Below are 24,741 nucleotides of genomic sequence, written 5' to 3'. Positions count from 1 at the left end.
AGAAAAATCTTAATCACCAGATAACATTCATGATAAATTCTTAACTAAACAATTCGTGTAAAGGTCCTGAGTTTGATTCCCTAGCGGTGACGTTCAGAATCTCATTATGAAAGCACGTGTACTAGAAATCAAAGTTTTTTTTTTTTTTAAATAATTATGTTACTGAAATGAGTGTTTTATTGTCGTCAAACTCGAGAGCATTACATCAGCATGTAACTGACCTACCATTCTATAGTGATAAAAAGAATGCATGAAATGAATAAATGTTTCATCATTACTGAGATGATAGAAAGTACGCGTAAGCATTTTTTCTACTCACAACGACCTTTAAATGATGCGTTTGCAAGTTGAAGAGATTCATCAAGCATTAGCGTAACACATACGTAATTGTCGAAACAAAATCTGTATAGCGTATTTTTTTTTATTATTATTGTGACTAAGCGGTTAGCGTACATGGTTCGGACGTGGAAGTCCCTGGTTCAAGCCTCGGTGGGTTTGCTTTCCACGTCGGGGGCATGTCAAGCCTATTCTGTAATTTAATATTCTCACGCGTTATCATACATTCTTTTCAAAACTAAGCTAAATGGTTGACGTGCACCCCTCATAATACATAAACGTACATAAATCGTCTATAATGACGAGTGATTTCATTGCGAACAGTAAAACCCGATTGGACCATGATTAAAATGAAAACAAACAAACAGGTACGGTAAAACAAATATGTAATGGGAAAAAAGGAATTGAGCAGCGTGAATTTGAGTTGATTTTTTTGATTTTTTAGTTTAGCGTCCCTTTCAGCAGCGAGGCTATATGAGACGTGGACCTACTGATTAACGTGGAATCCGAACCGCATGAGCTCCCCGCCGGGAATCGAACCCTGGTCTCCCACGCCAAAGGTACGTATGCTAACCGCTTAGTTCGGGAAATCATAACATTCATGATAAATTCTTAACTAAGCAATTCATGTAAAGGTCCTGAGTTTGATTCCTGGCGGTGACGTTCAGAATCTCATTATGAAAGCACGCGTACTAAAAATCAAAGTTTTTTTTAAATAATTATGTTACTGAAATGAGTGTTTTATTGCTGTCAAACTCGAGAGCATTACATCAGCATGTAACTGACCTACCATTCTATAGTGATAAAAAGAATGCATGAATGAATGTTTCAACAGTACTGAGATGTGATAAAGCACTCGTAAGCATTTTTTTCCCACTCACAACGACCTTTAAATGATGCGTTTGCAAGTTGAAGAGACTCATCGAACATTAACGATACACATACGTAATTGTCGAAACAAAATCTGTATAGCGTATTTTTTTTTATTATTATTGTGACTAAGCGGTTAGCGTACATGCTTCTAACGTGGAAGTCCCTGGTTCAAGCCTCGGTGGGGTTTGCTTTCCCACATCGGATCGCTGTCAAGCCTTTTTTGAAATTTAATATTCTCATGCGTTATCATACATTCTTTTCAAAACTAAGCTAAATGATTGACGTACACACCTCTGGCCTTGGTTCAATCCCAGGTGATTGCTCGAATATCACGTTAAGCTGAAGGGCCGCTAATGATTTCAAAGGGTATCGAACCATATTATTCTCAGGCATAGTTTCTGAAATTTTGTAATGCATTCTTTTCAAAACTAAGCGCACACATTTTTCTGGCCATGGTTCAATTCCCGACGGGTGCTCGCTGAAGGGGCGCTAAACCATATCATTTATCGTGCTTAGTTTTAATGTGTGGGGTTCCTGATTCGTACTCCCACTTTCCCATTCCACTAATTTCTTCATAGTCTAAATATTTCGTACTAAAAGTAAAACAGTGTATGAGTGATCCACCCCCACAAATATAAAATAAAAATGATTTTGGAATCTTGTGTGAAAAATAAAATCTCACTGAACTTACCTCAAATTCAATGAACAAAAAGTCGGTGTAGTAAAGCTTCTTAAATGAAGACACTTTTCAAGAACAGATCTTCTTCACACGATAGTTGAGAGCGATGTAGGATTTGAAAAATGAAATTTAGATTTTTATTTAGGTCGCTGTGAAAACGACGTCACCGTCAGCCAATCAGAAACGAGGAAATTTATAAAATGACATCACAACGAACCAATCAAAACGCTCGCTGCTTTTCGTCATGAATCACGAACCAAAACGATGTGTAACAATCGATCGTGACGTCATTCAAGTTTCTCAATAGTTACAACATCTAGTATCACAGTTCTGATCCCAAAATGCTTTCTGTCAGGATCATGTCACTACTTGTCGTAACTGTGACGACATTTCATTTTCCTCATATTCCATACGAGAATGTCAATGTTTGCTTTTTTTCCATGAATCATGCTGACACGTTCGTAGTAAAACTAAAGTAATGCGATCCGCTGACGTTTGCATTTTTTCAATCATATGTGCTTCTATGTCGTCACACAAAGAAGTCTATCAGCATTTTATTTTAATCCACGTTACACTGTCAGATTTATTTTCTTAAAGTATATGTGTATCCTTTTCAAGAACCATGGTTCGAAACCCACCAAGCATAATTAAATCCGAATTCATTCATAGCTAAGCGGTTAGGATACACGTCTTTGGTTTGAAAGACCTGAGTTCGATTCCTGGAGAAACATTTCTTAGGATTTTTCAAAAACTTGGTTTCAATTTCTAGTTCGAAAATTTTAAAAGTTTAGTTCGATAAAAAGTTTGATTTGAGAAGCGTTACACTGTCAGATTTATTTTCTTAAAGTATATGTGTATCCTTTTCAAGAACCATGGTTCGAAACCCACCAAGCACGATTAAAACCGAATTCATTCATAGCTAAGCGGTTAGGATACACGTCTTTGGTTTGAAAGACCTGAGTTCGATTCCTGGAGAAACATTTCTTAGGATTTTTCTAAAACTTGGTTTCAATTTCTAGTTCGAAAATTTTAAAAGTTTAGTTCGATAAAAAGTTTGATTTGAGAAGCGTTACACTGTCAGATTTATTTTCTTAAAGTATATGTGTATCCTTTTCAAGGACCATGGTTCGAAACCCACCAAGATCGATTAAAACCGAATTCATTTAAGCGGTTAGCATACACATCTTTGGTTTGAAAGACCTGAGTTCGATTCCTGAAAAAAACATTTCTTAGGATTTTTCTAAAACTTGGTTTAAATTTCTAGTTCGAAAATTTTAAAAGTTTAGTTCGATAAAAAGTTTGATTTGAAAATTTTTAGATGTGATTTACATCTTTAGTTCGAAACTTTTGTTTTTAAAAATGTTTTAGTTCGACAAAATTTTGTTTCAATTTTTTTAGTTCGAAATTTTTTTTTGGGTTCGAAAATTTTTTGTTTGAAACTTTTTTTGTTTCAAAATTTTTTTGGGTTCGAAAATTTTTTGTTTAAAAACTTTTTGTTTCAAAATTTTTTGTTTGAAAATTTTTGTTTAAAATTTTTTTTAGTTACAAAATTTTTTTTAGTTCGAAAAATTTTTTAGTTTAAAATTTCTTGTACTCTGCGGAACTGTTTCGAAAAGAATCGGAACAGTTTAGGTTAAAAAAAATCTGGCAACGCTGTTTCCATTAATGAAGCGCTTACTGAGCAATAAATCGCTTAAACTCACAACAATGTGTTATAAGAAATCTACAAGCGACACCTCTCTTTCACCATTGTTACTTCCAGAGACATAGGCTACTAATTCAAGGACAGGATCTCCATCAAGGTAAAAAAAGCTGGTAATCATCTTATCTGTCAAAGAGAGAACGATAATATTTAATGTAAACTTCAGTACAATATCATACCATAAAAGGGTTATTTAAGGATGGGTTGAACCCTCCACGGGAACTTTAAGGTACCAAAAAGGATAACCATTAAAAAATCCAGGTCGAGGGTGATCACTGTCATACCACTCTGAATGTCTAGCATTGGGGTGAGGGTAAGATTATGTGACTTCTATCCTCCAATCAAAATTGAGGTACCAAAACATTCATCTTATCCATAAAATGAAACAAATGAGTGAGGGGTTTTCCCATGTAATCTGTTCACCGTGTGATGGGTCTAAAATCATGTGACCTCTATCAACCAATCAGAATCGAGATACCAAAGTATACATCAGAAAGGACACCCTAATTTCAAAAATCCTAGGACCTAAAATCACGTGATCTCTATCATCCAATCAGAATCAAGGTACCAAAGCACTCATCTTACCCGTAAAAGGAAACGAATTAGTAATGGATTTCCCCGCAAGGGTAAAACATGACGTCATACCATGTGACCTGTTCAGCGTGTAGCGGGTCTAAGATCATGTATCGTAGTACCAAAGTACTCATCAAAGAGGATACCCAAATTTCAAAACCCAGGGTCTAAGATCATGTGACCGCTATCAACCAATCAAATTCAAGGTACAGGATTCATCTTACCCGTAAAAGGGAACGAATTTCAAATATCGCAGGGTCTAAAATCACGTGACAGCTATCAACCAATCAGAATCACACATCTTACCCGTAAAAGGGAACAAATTTCAAAAACCCCTGGTGAGGTCGGGGTGACTCATGACGTCATACCACGTGACCTGAAAATTTGAATTTCCCGCGTGGGCGGGGCCTAACGTCACGTGACCTCTCTCAGCCAATCAGAATCGAGAAATTTTTGCTGACTCGGCGCAATATACGCCGGGGAGTACTACTTCCTGTTATTAGTGAGGGAGTAATTCTGATTTTAGTGAGAGGGTAATCTTGATTTTAGTGAGGGGTAATTCTGATTTTTGTGACGGACTAATTCTGGTTTCAGTGAGGGGTAATCCTGTTATTAGTGAGGGGGTAATCCTGATTTTAGTGAGAGGGTAATCTTGATTTTAGTGAGGGGTAATTCTGATTTTTGTGACGGACTAATTCTGGTTTCAGTGAGGGGTAATCCTGTTATTAGTGAGGGGGTAATTCTGATTTTAGTGAGAGGGTAATCTTGATTTTAGTGAGGGGTAATTCTGATTTTTGTGACGGAGTAATTCTGGTTTCAGTGAGGGGTAATCCTGACTTTAGTGAAGGAGTAATCCTGATTTTAGTAACGGGGTAGTCCTGATATTAAAGGGGAATAATTCTGATTTTAGTGAGGGGGTAATCCTGATGTTATTGACCATATTGTCGCATTTATTCGTGGAATTGAGGAATGTAGTGTTCTCTGAGGTTTCCTTTTTTGGATTTTACCTGTTCGATGTTTTACTGTTATTCCTATTTCTTTTTAAAGTTTTCCTTATTATTTGTTTCCCATTTTATTATGTATCCATTTACCTTTTTCGTGGTCTCTGTTTTTATTTTCTAAATATACTTTTTGTTTGATTCTATTATTTCACCTAACGTATTCCCGATTTATACTTTTGTAGAAGTCTTACTGTGATTTTTTAAAAATACTTTATGAGGATTATACACTGCTATTAGGCTTATCGTAACAGGTACATATAGCTACGCCAACCCTATTAAATCCCAGTCAATTAATCAATGAAAAAAAAACTGATGGAAGCTTTTGAAACGTGAGTGTGAAGAAGAATGGATAAACTTATCATAGCTAGGTTTAACGAAAATTAATGAAGAAATGGTTCTAAAAATTGAGGAAAGAAGAGAATTAAAGGAAGTAGGAAAATAGAAAATAGGTTGAAAATAGGAAAACTGAATAATTAGAACGTTATTTGGGAAAGAATTCGTCTTATAAAAATATGATGGACGGGGAGGGAATGAGTGCAATTATGGAGTTAGTTAACAGGACAATTCTTACCTCAAAGCAAATTAGATGCTGGTATTCTACTGTGTAATAAGATCTTTGTTTGTATATATCAAACCACCTCGAGACATATTTCAAATTTGAATTACTGTGTATCATCTTTATAAACCAAATTCATTTGCTTTTGTGTAGCTTAACAATGTGATAATATGACAAGGGAGAACAATGAAGCTGTTTTGTTAGCATGTGAGTTGACACATCATATGTCTTCAGTTTATGCTGGATGAGAATAGTCTTATGTTGAAGACTACTTCTTATAAATGAAAGTTCACACATTTCAAAAGTATTGTTTCATTTTTTTTTTCTTTCTAATTTTTTCTCTGGTTTTACAAGAGAATGCAAAAACAAAACGAAGTTGCCGACTCATTTAACAGGATCATAAAAGGTATTCAAGGTTGCGTCGGTTACCTTTTATCAAAGACCTTGAAGCAAAGGACTGTTTTAGTGGAGTGCAATAGTATTGTATCTGTTCAGCACTAAAGTAACCGTTATGTCAGATATTCCATTAGATAGCTGCAACGACAACCGTTAACAGAGTAAAGAGGGATACAGAGTACTTTATCGGTGAATATACAGGGGTGTCTAAATATGGCGTATGCACAATTCCATCAAGGGATGAGTTCAAGCACATAAGGTTATATTGTTTCAGGACACGGTCTATTTTCATGGTAAAGTCTTTGAAGAGTTGAATATCCATGTTTCAGAATCTTATGGTATCTCTTCAACATTTTTTATAGAGGAAGTTAGTGAGTACTTGAAATTATCTGTTCATAGCCAAACTTCCTCTATAAAAAAATGTTGCATTAGTACCGCAGGATTTTGAAACACGTATTCTTGGACAGCGCACATATTAGTTCCTAAGTGAAGTCTCCACTCGACTACGGTAGGTTCCATAGTTTTGGAGCTATGGACCTTTCAAAGTCCATTTTTTCATGTTTTCGGCAGCCTACAACCCCGAAAGAAAGCATTTGTGCACCCAGGTTGATCTATACTTTTTGTCTTATCTTGGTATCAGGAATCACCTTCCAAACGTTGTCAGTGTTGTTTTGAAACACTCTGGATATATATATCAAAGTGACTATGTTTGTAACTTAATAACTCTCAAACAACGTGACCGATCTCGATCAAATTTTCAAGATAGAAGAGGTTCGGGCATGGATTGGATTTTATCATTTTACTTTGATATAACTTAAGGGAGGGGGATATATATAAATGATCGAAAATAACCGATATTAGTGTCGAATCAGGTTTTCCTGGTTGCTGAGATGAACAGTGACACTTCTGATGCCGTTGAAATCCAAATTCAGCCCCATAACTTGGGGGAGGGCGAGGGGAAATATATAAAAATGATCAAAAATGACCGATATCAGAGAACCTTCAGTAATAGTAAAAAGTGCCTGACTAACGGAACATAATTTGTCTTATTTTAACACAGCGAAGCGAGTAATTGACGCTGGTAAAGAATAATTATTTAAAAGTCCAAATAAATTTGGTTTTCAAGCAGCGAAGTAAGCTAAGCTTGACACCGACTCGTTCTGATTTCATTTGTAACTTTTTCCAATGTTGATTATTGTGATGTTGATAGCGTGTCTTATGGCCAAGACGGGAAGTGAAAGGTTAAGCAGCACGCATGGAGGGTGATAAAAGTTAAGGAGCTGAGTCTGCAGAGTGCGTAAGAGTGGGATCGAATAAGAATAGAGTCAATGACTGGGCTGACTCATAAATTAGAACTAATAACAGTGAGGTCAACAATTCTTGGGAGTCAAATTATAATACTCCCCTCCATAATGGCATTCCTTCTTCATTTAAAAAAATTCCAATTAAATCTTCTCCCCTAACTCAAAGTCCTATTTTAAACTTCTTTATGTGTTAAACTTTGGAAGGAAAGTATATTTGGATAAAAAGACAGAGACGTTTCACTCGGATATTGCCTAAAAATGAGCGTTTCATATTGTTAGTAAATGTTCTTATTTTGTTGTATAAGTAATTGTCTGTGAGACACAAATATTGGAGAATCGAAATCTTATTTGTTTATTTATAAAACTGAAATCGTTTGTATATGGATGCCGTCTTTTCATTTATCATTTTAGTTTCTGCCACCATCCACAAGTTAATGAAAGTATAGGGCAGTGCGATGAAACACATAAATGCCTTAAATGTTAGATAACCCACACGACGTAGTTGTAATGAAGGTTGCAGACTCTACAATATTCTCTGTTTATTGTTCGTAATTTCTATACATTGCCAAAGGGCAAGTTGCTTTGCAAGTTCCAGTGCTTTCACTCAACAGAAGTGTAGTTCGCCAAATTTCTTTCAAGTTCGCATGCTGATTTTTACAACAGCATCCCCTTCTCCCTCCATCCCTCTTTTCACCTCATTTACGGGGTTGCAACGTCTTAACACCCATTGCCTCTCTTCTTACTTCCCAATACCATGTGGTTAATATTAAAAAGATGTCAGACAATATAAGAACAAGGAAGCTGGTCTTGAGAACAGAGAATCGTACACTAACTTAAAAGACAGCGTTTGGAACTGTGGAAACTAAGACTGCACGTGGACTTGACAAGTGACTCTCAATTGTCTGAAATGAGGGTTCTGGTTGGCCATTTAGTTATTGGGGATATTTTCTATAAGGTTCCTCAGATGATGACTTATTTATGGCACGAGCTACCACACGTAGAAAGCGGCATTCTTTATATACGAACTGCACTTCGGTTTGCGAAACGAACTATAACTCAAAACATGAGAAAGTGAAACTTATTCCCAGGTAGTTTGATCAGGTAGTATCAGTTTCTTTATATACAAACTGCACTTCGGTTGAAGAAACGAACTATAACTCAAAACATGAGAAACTGAAAGAGAAAGAGAAACTTATTCCCAGGTAGTTTGATCAGGTAGTATCAGTTTCTTTAGATACGAACTGCACTTCGGTTGAAGAATCGAACTATAACTCAAAACATGAGAAACTGAAAGAGAAAGAGAAACTTATTCCCAGGTAGCTTCGTCAGATAGTATCAGTTTCTTTATATACGAAGTGCACTTCGGTTGAAGAAACGAACTATGACTCAAAACATGAGAAAGTAAAAGAGAAAGAGAAACTTATTTCCAGGTAATTTGATCAAATAGTATCAGTTTCTTTATATTCGAAGTGCACTTCGGTTGAAGAAACGAACTATAACTCAAAACATGAGAAACTGAAAGAGAAAGAGAAATTTATTCCCAGGTAGTTTGATCAGGTAGTATCAGTTTCTTTAGATACGAACTGCACTTCGGTTGAAGAAGCGAACTATAACTCAAAACATGAGAAACTGAAAGAGAAAGAGAAACTTATTCCCAGGTAGTTTCGTCAGATAGTATCAGTTTCTTTATATACGAAGTGCACTTCGGTTGAAGAAACGAACTATAACTCAAAACATGAGAAAGTAAAAGAGAAAGAGAAAATTATTTCCAGGTAATTTGATCAAATAGTATCAGTTTCTTTATATTCAAAGTGCACTTCGGTTGAAGAAACGAACTATAACTCAAAACAGGAGAAACTGAAAGAGAAAGAGAAATTTATTCCCAGGTAGTTTCATTAGATAGTATCAGTTTCTTTATATACGAAGTGCACTTCAGTTGAAGAAACGAACTATGACTCAAAACATGAGAAACTGAAAGAGAAAGAGAAACTTATTTCCAGGTAATTTGATCAAATAGTATCAGTTTCTTTATATTCGAAGTGCACTTCGGTTGAAGAAACGAACTATAACTCAAAACATGAGAAACTGAAAGACAAAGAGAAACTTATTTCCAGGTAATTTGATCAAATAGTATCAGTTTCTTTATATTCGAAGTGCACTTCGGTTGAAGAAACGAACTATAACTCAAAACATGAGAAACTGAAAGAGAAAGAGAAACTTATTTCCAGGTAATTTGATCAAATAGTATCAGTTTCTTTATATTCGAAGTGCACTTCGGTTGAATAAACGAACTATAACTCAAAACATGAGAAACTGAAAGACAAAGAGAAACTTATTTCCAGGTAATTTGATCAAATAGTATCAGTTTCTTTATATTCGAAGTGCACTTCGGTTGAAGAAACGAACTATAACTCAAAACATGAGAAACTGAAAGAGAAAGAGAAATTTATTCCCAGGTAGTTTCATTAGATAGTATCAGTTTCTTTATATACGAAGTGCACTTCAGTTGAAGAAACGAACTATAACTCAAAACATGAGAAACTGAAAGAGAAAGAGAAACTTATTTCCAGGTAATTTGATCAAATAGTATCAGTTTCTTTATATTCGAAGTGCACTTCGGTTGAAGAAACGAACTATAACTCAAAACATGAGAAACTGAAAGAGAAAGAGAAATTTATTCCCAGGTAGTTTCATTAGATAGTATCAGTTTCTTTATATACGAAGTGCACTTCAGTTGAAGAAACGAACTATAACTCAAAACATGAGAAACTGAAAGAGAAAGAGAAACTTATTTCCAGGTAATTTGATCAAATAGTATCAGTTTCTTTATATTCGAAGTGCACTTCGGTTGAAGAAACGAACTATAACTCAAAACATGAGAAACTGAAAGAGAAAGAGAAATTTATTCCCAGGTAGTTTCATTAGATAGTATCAGTTTCTTTATATACGAAGTGCACTTCAGTTGAAGAAACGAACTATAACTCAAAACATGAGAAACTGAAAGAGAAAGAGAAACTTATTTCCAGGTAATTTGATCAAAAAGTATCAGTTTCTTTATATTCGAAGTGCACTTCGGTTGAAGAAACGAACTATAACTCAAAACAGGAGAAACTGAAAGAGAAAGAGAAATTTATTCCCAGGTAGTTTCATTAGATAGTATCAGTTTCTTTATATACGAAGTGCACTTCAGTTGAAGAAACGAACTATAACTCAAAACATGAGAAACTGAAAGAGAAAGAGAAATTTATTCCCAGGTAGTTTCATCAGATAGTATCAGTTTCTTTATATACGAAGTGCACTTCAGTTGAAGAAACGAACTATAACTCAAAACATGAGAAACTGAAAGAGAAAGAGAAACTTATTCCCAGGTAGTTTGATCAGGTAGTATCAGTCTCTTTAGCTAATCCTGGAGAATCGGGTTAGGGCAAGAAAGATTTTTTATATTTTTTGAGAAAGAAAATCAAAATATTAATATGTAAATATAGGTAAGAAAGAAAAAGAAATGCTACGATTTAATTTATCGACAAAGGACTGCTAAGTACTGTTAAGTCGTGTTCTGAAAAAGAAAATGGGAAGCCGGAGTTTGATTTTAGAAGTGTAATAGTTTCCCTGACTTTTGTATAACCAAATGTTAATTTTATGTTGTTCGGATAAACTAATATCCAAAAGGTTAAAATGCTCTACATAGGGAGATAGTTTTGTAAAGAATAACATATATTTGTTGTCGATTATAGACATGTTATTAATTTCTACCGATAATACTAATAATAGCAAAATCTATCAGCTGCGATTTTCATAACACGATTTTTAATGAGAAATTGTTCTGAAATGAAATCTTTCAGTTTAACGTCCCGCGATTATCCCGTTAAGCTAAGTGAGACGGATGATTAAGGCAAGTGAATGATGATGGAAAAAATTGTGGAATGATAATGTGGAAGGAAAGATAAGCACTCTGAAAAAACCAACGAACACGATGTTTTCCACGGCAAACTTACTTGATCGGGGATCGAATCAGGGTTCCCATCCACCAGAGATAAGCCCTCTACAATTAATCCACCGTGCTCCCTATAAATCCTGATAATTCTAACAATACCCATCACACTAACATGACAACGTTTTCCTATAGAAACTTGGCTAAAGTAAATTTTTCTGAATAATGGACAATAGGGACGGTTGGCAGATAAATCTAACTTGCGTTTTTTTTTAAATGAAAATTATTTATGATTCTAAATCAGAAGATTTTGACCTATAAGTGTGCCTTTTATAGTGCATTGTAGAAAAGTTTGTAGGGAGATGTGATTATCCTCTGGAACATCAATTCACAGTCTATAGAACACAACCCACTGATGCATCCTGTGAGATATTGTTTGGTTAGTTGGGAAATTCTCCCATCAGAATGAACTGTTTAGTTTCTGAAGTAACGCTGCTCTATAGAATTTTTGTATTTAATTTTCTTTCGGATATTGATTAATCGGATGTCGGAAGCACGCGGGTAATCAAAATTAATTATAATTATTAAAGTTTAACGTTTTTAATAAATAGCGCCAAGTGCCTGGCTGACATGGTTGAGCGATCTAAGGTTGGTGATAGCAAACTTCGCTGATGCCCTAAATAATGGAATTGTGGGACCAAAAATTTAAAAAATACATCACAAATAGTTTCCGTTAAAGCAAAAGTAGTCCTTGCTATTAAATTTGTGTCAGTTACTTTGCCTTTGAAACGAGGAGCAAGGTCTGAAATTTTAAGTTTAATTTTCAAGATGTTGATTTCACAAAATTTGGAATACTGAACTTCCATATCCCTTTTTCCAGCTCTTCTTCTATATTATTTTACTGAAGCCTCTGAAATGACGAATTGATTTATCTATATTTGGACACGAACTGAGATCTATCTTTATTGCCAGTGACCAATCTTCCTTCTCACAATAGTTTTCTATTCTGACCTAGAGTACTTTCTGCTGAAGGTATAAGCACTTGATGTGAGGAGACAGGTAGCTCCATGTCTGACTCATTTCTGCATGTTTGACATCACTCCACATCCGTTTCTTTTGTACTTCAAGTAAATTGATGGGTTGTGCAATGGGAAGAGCAACAAATGTGAAAATTACTTTCCTGGAAAATTATGCCATTTAATCTCTAGTTGCTGAACACAAATTGCACATTTCTAAATTTTAAATTTTAGCTTGAAAGTCGGAATATTTATCAATATTTTTTTCTTTTTTTTAAAAATGTTTTGGGTCGTTATAGATTTCTATATCCGCTAAAACAATCATCTGACAATCACAGCGTACTTTTGAAAAAATCAAAAAATATCATTAACACGTCTTTATTATTAATGTTTTTTTTTTATTGTTATTATTTTCGCTATAAAGTAGATTTGCCAGTAAGTTGTAGTAATAATAAAGTTCTCGGTGTCTCTTAGGCATTGTCAATCAACAAATCTCTTTGATTTGTAGAGGATATACCTGTTATGAGACGCTTCTCCAATGTACAAAAGTCGTCCCGAGATTGTCCCCCAGAGTCGAGAAATATACTACATGAAATTCTGTTTCCACAACAGAAGTGAACTTCCGGATTTCCACAAGATGTGTAGGAAACATCCACTGGCAAGAATGGGACATCCTGTAAACATTTAAACGGGATTTATATCCCTGTGCTATATAGGTTCTGTGATGCTTGATATGTTTTACATATAATTCATTCTGTTTCAATACTGTGACTAGTTATGCCTTGATCAACATTTCCCAACACCCTGCATTTCCTTTTTCGTAAATATCGTTAAAACGTATTATAAATAGAATCCAGATCGCGTGAGGTCATGGCTGTTCTTGCTTGAACATCTTCTGCTATTGTTTACTGCACTTTCTGCTCCTACTGATACACTTTTAGCTTTGATTCACTTCCATTACTATAATTTGTTTCCAGAGGCTGGAACAGCGCCAAACAGAAGCAGCCAAGATAACTGAACCAGGCCGGGAATAGAACCACCACTCCCTTTGGAGATAACAGCTGGCTTGGACTTCGCCTTGCTTCCGTCGCAGATGAACTTCTCCCGGAATAACTCGATCAGGGTGCAATATTAGAACAATGTTAAAAACAGTCTTTAGGGTGGATATTATATGATTCAGTGATATTAAAACAATATTTCTATCACTGCTATAGGTTCGAAATGAAATCTCAAGTGTAACGTCCCTCGTTTATGTATTTTATGTTAAAGGGAGCGGAAGATGATGTGTTGGAATGAAATTAATGGAGGGAAACTCCAGAAAATTTGCTATTATGATTATAATCTATGTGGCCTGAGATTGAACTTCCAGCCCTTAGCTCTAAAGGTGAACTGTGTAACAGAAATATACCACGTACCTGTCATAGATTCTAGAATTAACTGAGAATTTTTTAATGAAATTAAGAAGGGTATCATTTTCTTTACTATTTTCCAAGAGAATGAGAGAAGCAAAAATTATTCAGATTAGGTTGGACCATGGGCACCCGAAAGGGGACCAGGGGGGCCACCCCCTAGCTCACGAAAATGTATACGTAATATAGCAAACCACGTATATTAAATACCACAAATACGAGACGTAATATAACAACCATGGAGATGCGCCCGCTAGAAAATTTTCTCCGGGCGCCACTAGGTTGGGCGTTTAGTGAATGAATAATAACTTCATACTACAGGAACTAGTAAGAATAAATATCTGCGGCTTTAATGAATCGTGGAAGCCATTACTTTGAACCTAAAACTGGACATATTTCAAAATCTCTTGTTGTAAAGTTACCGTAATCCATGACTTGTGATATGCAGGGTAATGTCTCAGATCACTCGATTACCACTGAGGTCCCATGCCACCCGACTAGTTAACAATCGTGTATTTCTGTGTTTGATTATAAATGAAAACTTTTTTTTTATTATTTGCTGAAGATTGTTCATTACGTAGTTGGGAAGTTACTTAATTTTAGAATAATCGAACTGTCATTTCAAAAGCCAGATACAAAAACTGGTGAACTGATCGCCTACCTAGCCTTGGCCAGGCGAATGTATTTAGTGGCTGTATAGTTTTCTCTGCCTTCGGTCGTAAGGAGGTAGTGAAGGCGAGACACACGTTGCAGGTGTCTGACACTAAAAAATAAAATAACACATTGATTCTAGAGTCGAAAAGTTGCAGTGATTTGTACTAAAATAATTTTTAATACTAGTTATTTCCTAGCCCTCCTATTACAAAACGCTTGATAGTTTCGTTGTAGCATATAGGATGCGATAGCCATTCATACACATTTCCTCGTATAGGGAGCAAGTACGAATTATTTCTCTACGTCCTTCATCTGGAGCATGCATGCATTTGATATGTATTCAGTGTCTGGAACCAGGGAACGTAGTCCATGAACACAATAACATGAAGGTCATGAGAAGCGGTCATTCAGGGGAGTTTAGTGGGAACTAACTTCAAAAAAATAACGTGCGAAAATTTTGATATAACATATTATGTTTCCACTTAATATAGGAAGTTATTTCTATACACACACTGCAAAGGACTGTTTTCTCACGCAACTGGTATTACGTACAGGTTGTGCTTGGAATAATAACATAAACAATCTAATGTATATATATCATTCTAGATATCAGGAAGGAAGTAACGTGATTATTTTATAACGCAGTACTTAATAAGTTTGGCTGCAGTTGCAAAAGCTAGTTCTCCATTTCAAATTTTGATCACTGCATGTGAATTTCGCGGCGGGTAAAGTTAATTTTATGAGAGCATCCCAATCTGTTTCTACTTTATCATGTAGCGTCTACAGAATGACCAATGTACAATGCAATCCGGAATTCGGGATAGTAGAACTTTTGAACCGGAGGCGATACACAAATAATGGTTATACCAAAATGAAGCCTTGTTCATGCACATAATTTTAAACTAGGAAATAACGATTAAAGTACACTAGAAACTACACAGTGTTGCCAGATGTAACTGAAGGTGTATTTTCTTTTTTTTAACAAAACGCATAAATTGACTCATAACTCATACGTTTGGATGTTTTGTTGTTAATTTTCAGTTTTGTTAATTGGAGTAGCTTAAAAACTATGGACCGGAAAAAAAAATAATTTTTCATTTCCACTGATAGCCAATCGGATGAGGCCTTTCTGTAAGGGGTAACTAGGGAAATCGTAGTTTTCATAAATTAACACTCTGAATTGGGAACACTGCTGATCTTTTAGTGTATCCAAAGGCGTGTTATGGATCTCTCTACACTATGCAATTTCTGAAAATAATGAAAAAGAAAATTTGAAATTATCATGATAAAACCTTTACTTACATGCATCCGGCAACACTGATAATCACTTCATAATTTAGCCAACCAACTTTTTAGTTATTTCCATTTTGTCATTTAACCAACATTAATTACACTTTATTATTCAATGGTTTAGAGCAGGTATAACCAAACTTTCTGATTCAGTATCTACCTCTGACTATGAACATCTTTGGCTATCTACCTATAACGAACTGCCACCCTTAATGAGGGAAGTATGAGTTATATTTCTCCTTTTGTAAAGTGGAACAATATCTTTACAAATTGCCTTTGTTTGTCAGGACATCACAGGTGTTGTGCAAGAAACACACTCATCCTTTGACATAATAAAGGAGAAATACAGAAGGTTGTTTGCCGTATAACCAACCATTTTCGATTCGAGACTTCCACCTGGCGTATCATGCTGGAACTACGGGTTTACTGGCGGGAGCAGTGTTATGTCTGACCTTCTACATGCGTGAGTGTTGGTAGTTAAGTGTTATTAAATGGCGCCGAAAATCAACCGGTATTGGGATTGCCGTCCGCACACCCTGGATTGTCTATGGAAAACTTGAGGGAGGAGTAGTACAGAATTCCCATGCCTCTCCTGCGCCGGAGCTTGCTGCAATAGAAACTGCGATGTCGTGTGATAGTCCACAATGCTGGAGGTCCAATAGACTATGAACAGTGTTGGCGACGCGGTATCTCTTAAGGTGAGTACCCGTCAAAAATGATTGGATATAAAGCAAACAACCTTTTGTAGTACTCCCACTCTTCACAGAAATTGTATGTTTTCATCCTTTTGTTCGAAATAGTTTTATCTCAATTGTATCTCAATCGAAACTTGCTTAAAAACAAACAAATAACAACAAAAATTAAATTTTATTATTATAAACTAAACCAAGAAACCTAACTAATTCCTAATTCCTGTATCCAACTTTCTGAAGTCGTATCAAGCACTCTTCTCTTAGTTTAGTTTGTAGACCTAAATGTAATTTTTTACTGATGCGACTTCCCTGAAAAGCACCTTTTCCTGGCTTGTCTGTTGTGATTGTCAACTACGTTTTCAGTCACCATATCCACTAAATAGCAAATGATTACAAAATAAGCTTCTCAGATTTCTCATATAGAGACATGGGCGCCCGAAGGGGAGGGCAGGATGGGGCACGGTATCCCTCCTGACTAACGAAAATGTATACATAATATAGCAAACCACGTATATTAAGTACCAAACGGAATATAGCAACCGTGGAATGGGCCCCATCCTAGAAAAAAATCTTCGGGCGCCAACGTATAGAGACAAACACATATGTATCTTAAACTTCGATTTTATTTCAATCTATTATCTAACTTAAAGGAAAAAACTCCTTCCTTACACCGGTAATTTACATTCTATTAATTCATGAATTGTTATACAATAAACTTAACTACGTGACCTTCATGAAATTAAAATTAACATCCCATCATCGAAAGCAAGAAAAGAAAACAATCTTTTGTGCTGTGAGAAAACCAGAACTACATAATTACCTTTCTCCAATATGGTGAACTTGCACTTTCTTTAATAGCGTTATAAAATGTAATTGAACTGTCGTCGGTAGTGGTAGTGTGGGTTGATATACAAATTGACACAGCAAACAGCAGCGGCGCCAATTTCTGTTTTACTTTGGAAGATTCGTTGGTGTACGATATCCGATATTGAAATAAGGTATCAGCAAGCAAACTTTGATGGGGTACGGGCCTCATCGCCCCATTCAGAAAGACAATCACGAATGGAGCGTGTAACGAGGTAGAACGATAATTGAGTGCAACGCCTGTTGTGTACCTCTCAATAAATAACTAGATAAATAAATCGTAAACAAATAAATAGTACGGTGCTGTAGTCAGTAAGGCTACCTATAACTGGGCAACCCGGGTCCGATCCCTTGTGGGAGGTGGGAATTAGTTTCTCCTTGTACTTTTATTCTAGTTCGGCTCAGGAGTTCACAAAGTCTCTGTAAAATGGATATTTCAAGAAATCTGAGTGATGAAGATGGTCGATGTGTTGATCTGACTATACCACATCCTGTGTGCACCAAAGTCTATGATATGAAATGAAATATTTCAGTTTAACGTCCCACGATTTTAGGCTAACAGAGACTATGATTAAAGCAAGTGAATGACGATGGAAGAATTGGTGGAATGAGAAAGTGGAAGTAACCCGAGAAAACCAGCGGACACGATGTTGTCCACCACATACTTGACCGGGAATCGAATCAGGGATCTCAAACACTAGAGGTAAGCGCTGTACCCCTGAACCATCGTGCCCCATTGCCAAAATCTAAATTCACTTTAGAATCTCAGAAAAAAAAGATCACCCTACCACGTTCTATTGGTTTAATGGCCGCCATCCAAAGTCTATCTTTAGACAGAACATTCAAAAGACATCAGAATTGGAGAATCGTGGGGGATACAACAATGTGTGTGGATTGGGTCTGTATTGTGGTGAACTTTTCAGTTACGCACACGATTACTTTGAATGAAGATAAATTTCAGCCTTATTCTGCATTTTCATCCGACGAACAAATAAAATAAAGAAATGTAAACATAAGTTACTGGAAACACCCGTTGATATATGAAGATAAGAAACGGATAAAACGTGCTGAGAACTACTTAGTAACCACTAAAGCAATTTTGTTGAGACAATGCATCCTTCTTAATCTTCGTCCTCCTACACACCTCTCTGTGTGGTGCACACTTGTTCTTTTCATGTGATTATGTTTGTTCGTGTGGTGTGTATTTGCAACGACGACAGTTCCGTATTGCAGGCGGAATACTTGTCCACTTCTGCGGCGTCTGTTTGTTTTGAAAAAGAGAAGCTTATATTGTAGTTAACAACCATTTGTTTCTTAGAAATTACTTATTCATATCCTGGCAGATGACCACGTCACACTATGAATTGGAAGTACTTTATGTAAACTTTTGGTTTCTTCTTCTCCAAGAGCGCCACGGCGTAAGTAATGTTGTTGAAGATGAAGTAACGGTCTTTGGTGTGGAGCGTTCCTCCTCATTCATAATTCAGGAGGACACACGGTTGTCCCTTCCGCTGACCTTCACTCTACACAACATTCTTTCGTTACAGGCCTTGAATTTGTATTCTACTGTATAATTCCCAGCTCTCTCTACTCAGTGTCTTTGGTGGTGATGTCCATTTACCCTCCGGTGTTGATGACGACATCTCGATGTTCGTAGACGTTGGGGCTGAAATAGAGAAAGAAGTTTCAGTACGTACAGGGTGAATATACAAGAGTATTCTGGAGAAAATATGACGTAGTCCTAAGCGAACAGGCTTACAAGAACTTAGACTAACTTCTACCATGAGCTATTAACAATTATATGATCAATAATTATACGTATATTGGTTTCAAATAAAGATGCTAACCCAAGCTAAAAAAGAAAATTTTCATTTGTGTGATTGAATTCTCGTTTTTGCAACAAACACAAGTGCGTTCCAACCAGAAGCGTCATTTCAGACTTCGCTTGAGGGGGGGGGGGGCAACAGCACCACCGACATAAGACTTTCACGTTTTGTATATACTATTAGTAGACAATAGATTAAAGTATATGTATTCCTCAAACTTTTGGGGAGGGGCAATTGCCCCTCCTGTCCCCTAAATGATGCCCCTGGTTTCAACATTTATGTAGCTTCGTTCTACTCATTCATGTATATTTAATATATCTTACGTGTCTCAAAACAACATCAACAACGTTTGGGAGGTGATTCCTGACACCCAGATAAGACAAAAAGTATTGACCAACCTGGGTGCAGAAATCCGTTATATCGGAGTTATAAGTTCGCGAAACATGAAAAAATAAACTTTAAAGGTCCATAGCTCGAAGATTATTGGACCTATCATAGTCAGGACAAGACTTCACTTAGGAACTAGTATGTGCCCTATCCAAATATCCAAGTTTCACAATCCTGCGGTACTTCCGCAACAGTTTTCTACAGATATTTGGTAACTACGTCAAATTATATGCCCGTAGCCAAACACCATTTGTAAAAATTGTTGCGTGAGTACCGCAGGATTCTGAAAGATGTATTTCTGGATAGCGCACATATTAGTTTCTAAGTGAAGTCTTGATCCGACTACGGTGATAGTTATTATAAGAAATGGGTTTAGTTCATCTTTAATTAACGTTCGGACATCAAACTAACGCTATTAACTGCCTCCTCTTTTCAGTTTCACATGTGAAAAAAAAAAAAAAAAAAGATTAGCAAAAGAGACAAAATAAACTGCCTCACACCAGTTAGTTAGGGAGCTAATCGTACCTATTTGCTGTGCTATATAATATGTGTGTATGGTTTCAAACGCTGTGAAATAAACATGGTTTCAGTGATAAACATTTTGTGTTAAACCAAACGACGACCCATTCAACGGATGTTTTTAGTGACTGTTACTGTGACAGCTGCTGGTCATTAAATGTAATTTAAGAGAACAGCACGATTGATAGAGTTAGAGTGCATCATATCGCAGCGTAAAACATACTAGATTTTGTTTTTCTGTTGTACAAAGGAAAGATATCCCTAATAATGGAGTTATATTTAGTTGTGGTGTTGCCTATGTTCTTTGCAGTCAGTTGAAGGTTGCTATCAGCTGAAAATAATATTAAAGAAAAATATAAACTGAAATTAACTTTGCAACTCAACGTATGGATGGTAACATTGATTTCTAAAATGCAAGTTTTTGCATGGGTTTGTGAATTTATTGCATAAAATTAGATGAGCTCAGTTCTTATATTACAGCTGTGATTGATTGATTTTTTTTTTATTTATGCCCTTTGTAAGCAGTAAGACTCAATGTCACAAGATCTACAGGTTTGATTTATTTATATATAATGTTAGCTGAAGCCGCACTTTTATACACCGCACAGTTTTAATATGAGCGTGATTCTCTTTCCCATTTCTTACTATATCTGTGCAAGTCCCTTTACGGACACAAGGACAGGAAGACTCTCAAAGGGAGTCAATTGCTGTAGACGAGCATATAAATGTAGTATTTTAATATATATATTGTTGGGGTGAGTTTGTGCCAAACTATTATAGTGATAGAAGATACCAAATACTAATTTTTTTTTCATATAATTCCATATCCGAGTACGCCTCATTGTGGGTCCACAAGCCTTCGAAGTTGCCAGCTTGCAATAGGTTTTGTCATTCAGCTTAAAGCAAAGCGCCTGAAATGTCCATCAACCCGCAATACGTAGCTCCTCTACTGGTTGCCTTTCACAAGGGTATCGAGCTAGTTGTAATATTAAACTAATAGGGTCAAAACGATGCCTAAAATGTGGAATAGAAAAATAAATACTTTTTTTTTTTTTTTTTGAAAATTTGAATGACAACTGGCAAATCTACACAAAATGTGGAATCGACCCGCAAAAACGGCACGTTTCTAACACTTATAGTTTCCGAGATTTCATTGTCGAAAAGATTGGCCACAAACATATAAACCTTTCTTACATTTTAATATATACGTAGATATGGGCATTACTGGTATCTCTGACCTTAAGAACGTCGCGTATGACGACCCTCTGCGATCACACTATCTGGGGAAGTGAAGAGGAAGGGAAGGAAACAACCTGGGATCTATATGTTAGGTACTATCCCGGCATTTGCTTACTGTGAATGAGGAAAACCCAAGAAAACTTCGCTCAGAATGGCTGCTCTGAGAAAGCTCTTACACCTTTTCGACCGACTGACCCCACCAGGAATCGAACCCAGGATCAATGATTTTTGTCCCCAGAAATAAATTATGTAAAGGGTAAATCTAAGTTCCCATTATTTAAAATTCAATAAATTCCCTACAATTTGACCTTTGAAAACGATTTGGTGGTGTTGCTTCAGATAGGAAATAATAATAATAATAATAATAATAATAATAATAATAATAATAATAATAATAATCTTCTATTAAATAATAAGTGAAAATCCCAGTGAATATTAGATTGTTGGACAATAAACATATCGCGTCTAATAAACTGCAAACAACACTTGGTTCACTAACTGCCACATGGATACCCTATTCTAGAACTTTATGTGTGCGAAGGCCAAAAAAAAAAAAAAAAAAAGTGTTCCCCGGAGATTCAGATGTTAAAACGTTATCATGCAAGTTATCTATCTACATATGACAACAAGGTTAAGCGCTAACATTAGTCTCATGCTTCGAACATTGTTGCTTACACAATAGTTGGTTGGTTCCCCGTCATGCATAGAAGAATTTTATAAAGGATGGAGACAGTGGGTGATATCAATAAAACGGAGAAGTTACTCATTACGCCCAATTTTGAAGTAGTTACTCGCATTGGTATCAATAAAAAGAGAACTGAGCACTAGTCGTCTCGGCTGACCTCGGAGAAGCCCCGCCCTTTTGAAGTAACCACACCTCTATTCTCGAGCCGAGTAACTACTACGCGTTTGATATCAATAAAAATCAAAGACTCCTCTGTGATGCTAGTAACTTCTCCAAATTTGTGGAGCAAGCTAAATAGGTGACTCCGTGCGAAATATGGCAGAGTATATGATTGTTTTACTACGTAGAAAAATTTATAAACTGCATAGAAATGTTGGAAATGGAGATTACAAAAAGCATTATAAGTTTATGAAAGAAAATGTAGTGATTAGCACATTTTTTAAGGAGAATCAACCGAAATTCGGGGTGGTGGACTAGCTCATGTGGGCCCCCTATTGTATTTATGAATATACAATATTTGGCATAATTAGAGTGCAATTTGTCTTAAAATCCCGATATATATACCTTCTGCATCTGAATGCCCTCTCCCCCCAAATTTACAGAGAAATCGGTGTCCTTGGTTTTCTTGCGTTACGTGAGTGATCCGGGATTCCAGGTCGGAATGTCAGGGGATTCTGGTGTGGCTCAAAGTACTGTCTATGACTACCTGAAAATGGATTGTTTCCGGAAGTGTGCGTAATATACAAACAGCAAAGGCAGAGTGGCAAGAACAATATACATTTCCGGGTGCTATCGGAGCACTTGACTATATACAAGTGGCATTAAAGAAACCTAGTATTTTGGAGAGTAATACGTTAATAGGAAGAGCTATTTCGTGGCTAAGCGGTTAGCGTACATGCCTTTGGCATAGGAGACCCGCGTTCGATTCCCGGCAGGAGCTCATGTGGTTTGGATTCCACGTTAATCAGTGGGTTCTGTCTCATATAGGCACGCTACTGAAAAGGACGTTAAACTAATAATCAACTCAACTCAACGTTGATAGAAAGGGTGTATACATGAGAATGTATTTTGTTTATGTCAAGGCGAAAGGGGACACGTATGGTGTGGAAAATGCAATCAGATGGACGTGATTTATGACGTGAGTGGCTGGACTTTTTTAAAAAAGAAAACAAAGGAGCCAAGTGTCTGATTTCGTTCTTAAAGCCAAACAATCTACAAAGACCTTGGACAACACGTGGTATGTGCTTGTCGTGTTAATCTTGATATTGCTGGATTCCAATCAACATCCATCAGCTCAAATAGGTTCATTCCCATGGTTTCAGTATTACTTTCTTCTTTCCCGTTTTTTTTCTTCTTTTTTATTTTTGTTTTATTCTCGCTCGAATATTAAAGATTCTCTTTTGAATTTGTGTCTCACTCGTAGATGTATTTGATATTTGTTGCATTTCACTGTAATTACCTTCAAAGTTTCGGCTTTCCTTCGTTTACTTTCTGGTAGCTGTGACTTTGAAAGTATCACTGGAAACTCTTTTAAAATATCCACAAATGCACTTTGGTTGAAGCTATCGTTGCTACTTGCCCGTTTCATGGCTTTTAAGATACTACGCCATAGGTTAAAAACAACGAAATGACTGCGCGATGAATGGGAGAAATGAGTAATCACTTCTTTTATTGATACGACTCAGTGCTACGTGCAGAGGAAGCGCGAGTAAACGTTCATAAATCTGGAGCAGACTAGACCTGAGTAGTGGCTTGTTTTATTGATACGAAATTGAGGGAGGAGATTACTCCAGGCATAGTTACTCCGATTCTCGAGCAGGACTTCTCAGGAGTAGTTACTTATTTTTATTGATATCACCCAGTATTGTACCGTTTTGCGTTCTTTAGTCGCTCAATACGATGCGCGTTTTTGGTGATCTTGTCTTTCATACATATATGTGAGGTGGTTACTTTTTTTCAACACGTTCAGAGGGACTTTTCTCATCATATATATCATATGTAAAGTGTTGATCTGTCTTGAAGCAGAGAAGAAGAGAAGAATGATTGCTCTTACCGGATGTCCTTGGTTCAAACGGAGGCTACCTTCTTTCTCACGTACCGCGCGACCACTTGGTGCGGATGAAAGAAGGGCGCGAAAGGAATTAGATGGTGGATGGATTGAATAACATGCAACGGAGAGAAGGGGTTAAAAAAAAAGTTAAGAGGGGGAAGAAACTCGTTTGTTGGTGTGCGTTTCCAACGTGCGTGGCATTCTCAAAGGGCGTTCTCGAATGCCTTCAAGCTTTCTACTCACGTGTGACCCGGATGACCCCGCGACTTGATTTGCGGTGTCCTTTGCATGCGAGTGCTGATAGTTATTATTGGCGATGTTCGGTACGGCTTATGGCGTGGCTTTGGCGGAGCTCAATTGGAAGCCATGGACCCAGCATACAATCTTAAACACTTGCGATTGTATTAGCAATACATAATTTATATGTATATTTTGTGTTTACATTCCATAAGGAAAGAAATATGACGCCAGCATTCCTTATTCTCTTTGCTGTTATTATTAAATTTATTACTGACGTTATCGCTAAATTTTGTAAATAATAAATGTGTAAAAACTTAATTCTTTTAATTTCTTCTTTGTCTACTTCTATATGGAAATTGGTATATTATACCAGACTCTCGATTCGAGACCCGGTCGTAGTTTAGAGCCCACGATAATAGTATGTACTGATTCGGCGTTAGGTAAGGTTGCAAAATAAACTCAAAGTATTTCTGATTAGAATTAACTTGAAGACAACAGAAATGTGAGTACAAAAATGAC

At 36.4% G+C, this 24,741-nt stretch overlaps 1 protein-coding gene and 1 long non-coding RNA gene across 2 annotated transcripts in view; one reads left to right on the top strand and one right to left on the bottom strand.

Moving 5' to 3' along the window:
* Window positions 1–24,741, top strand: part of LOC145660705 (protein amalgam-like) — a 464,422-nt gene that overhangs the window by 33,086 nt on the left and 406,595 nt on the right. The gene's annotated exons all lie outside the window — the stretch shown is intronic.
* LOC145660704 (uncharacterized) overlaps window positions 16,890–24,741 on the bottom strand; it is a 249,283-nt gene continuing 241,431 nt past the window's right edge. The window contains exon 4 of the long non-coding RNA XR_014126865.1: window positions 16,890–18,942. This is a non-coding gene — a long non-coding RNA (uncharacterized LOC145660704). The remainder of the gene's footprint in view (window positions 18,943–24,741) is intronic.

This window comes from Thermobia domestica, chromosome 9 (genome assembly GCF_964235325.1).
Source record: "Thermobia domestica chromosome 9, izTheDome1.hap1.1, whole genome shotgun sequence".
NCBI classification, from domain to species: Eukaryota; Metazoa; Arthropoda; class Insecta; order Zygentoma; family Lepismatidae; genus Thermobia; species Thermobia domestica.
The sequence above is the reverse complement of the archived record's forward strand: the minus strand, read 5'-3'. Positions and strand labels throughout refer to the sequence as shown.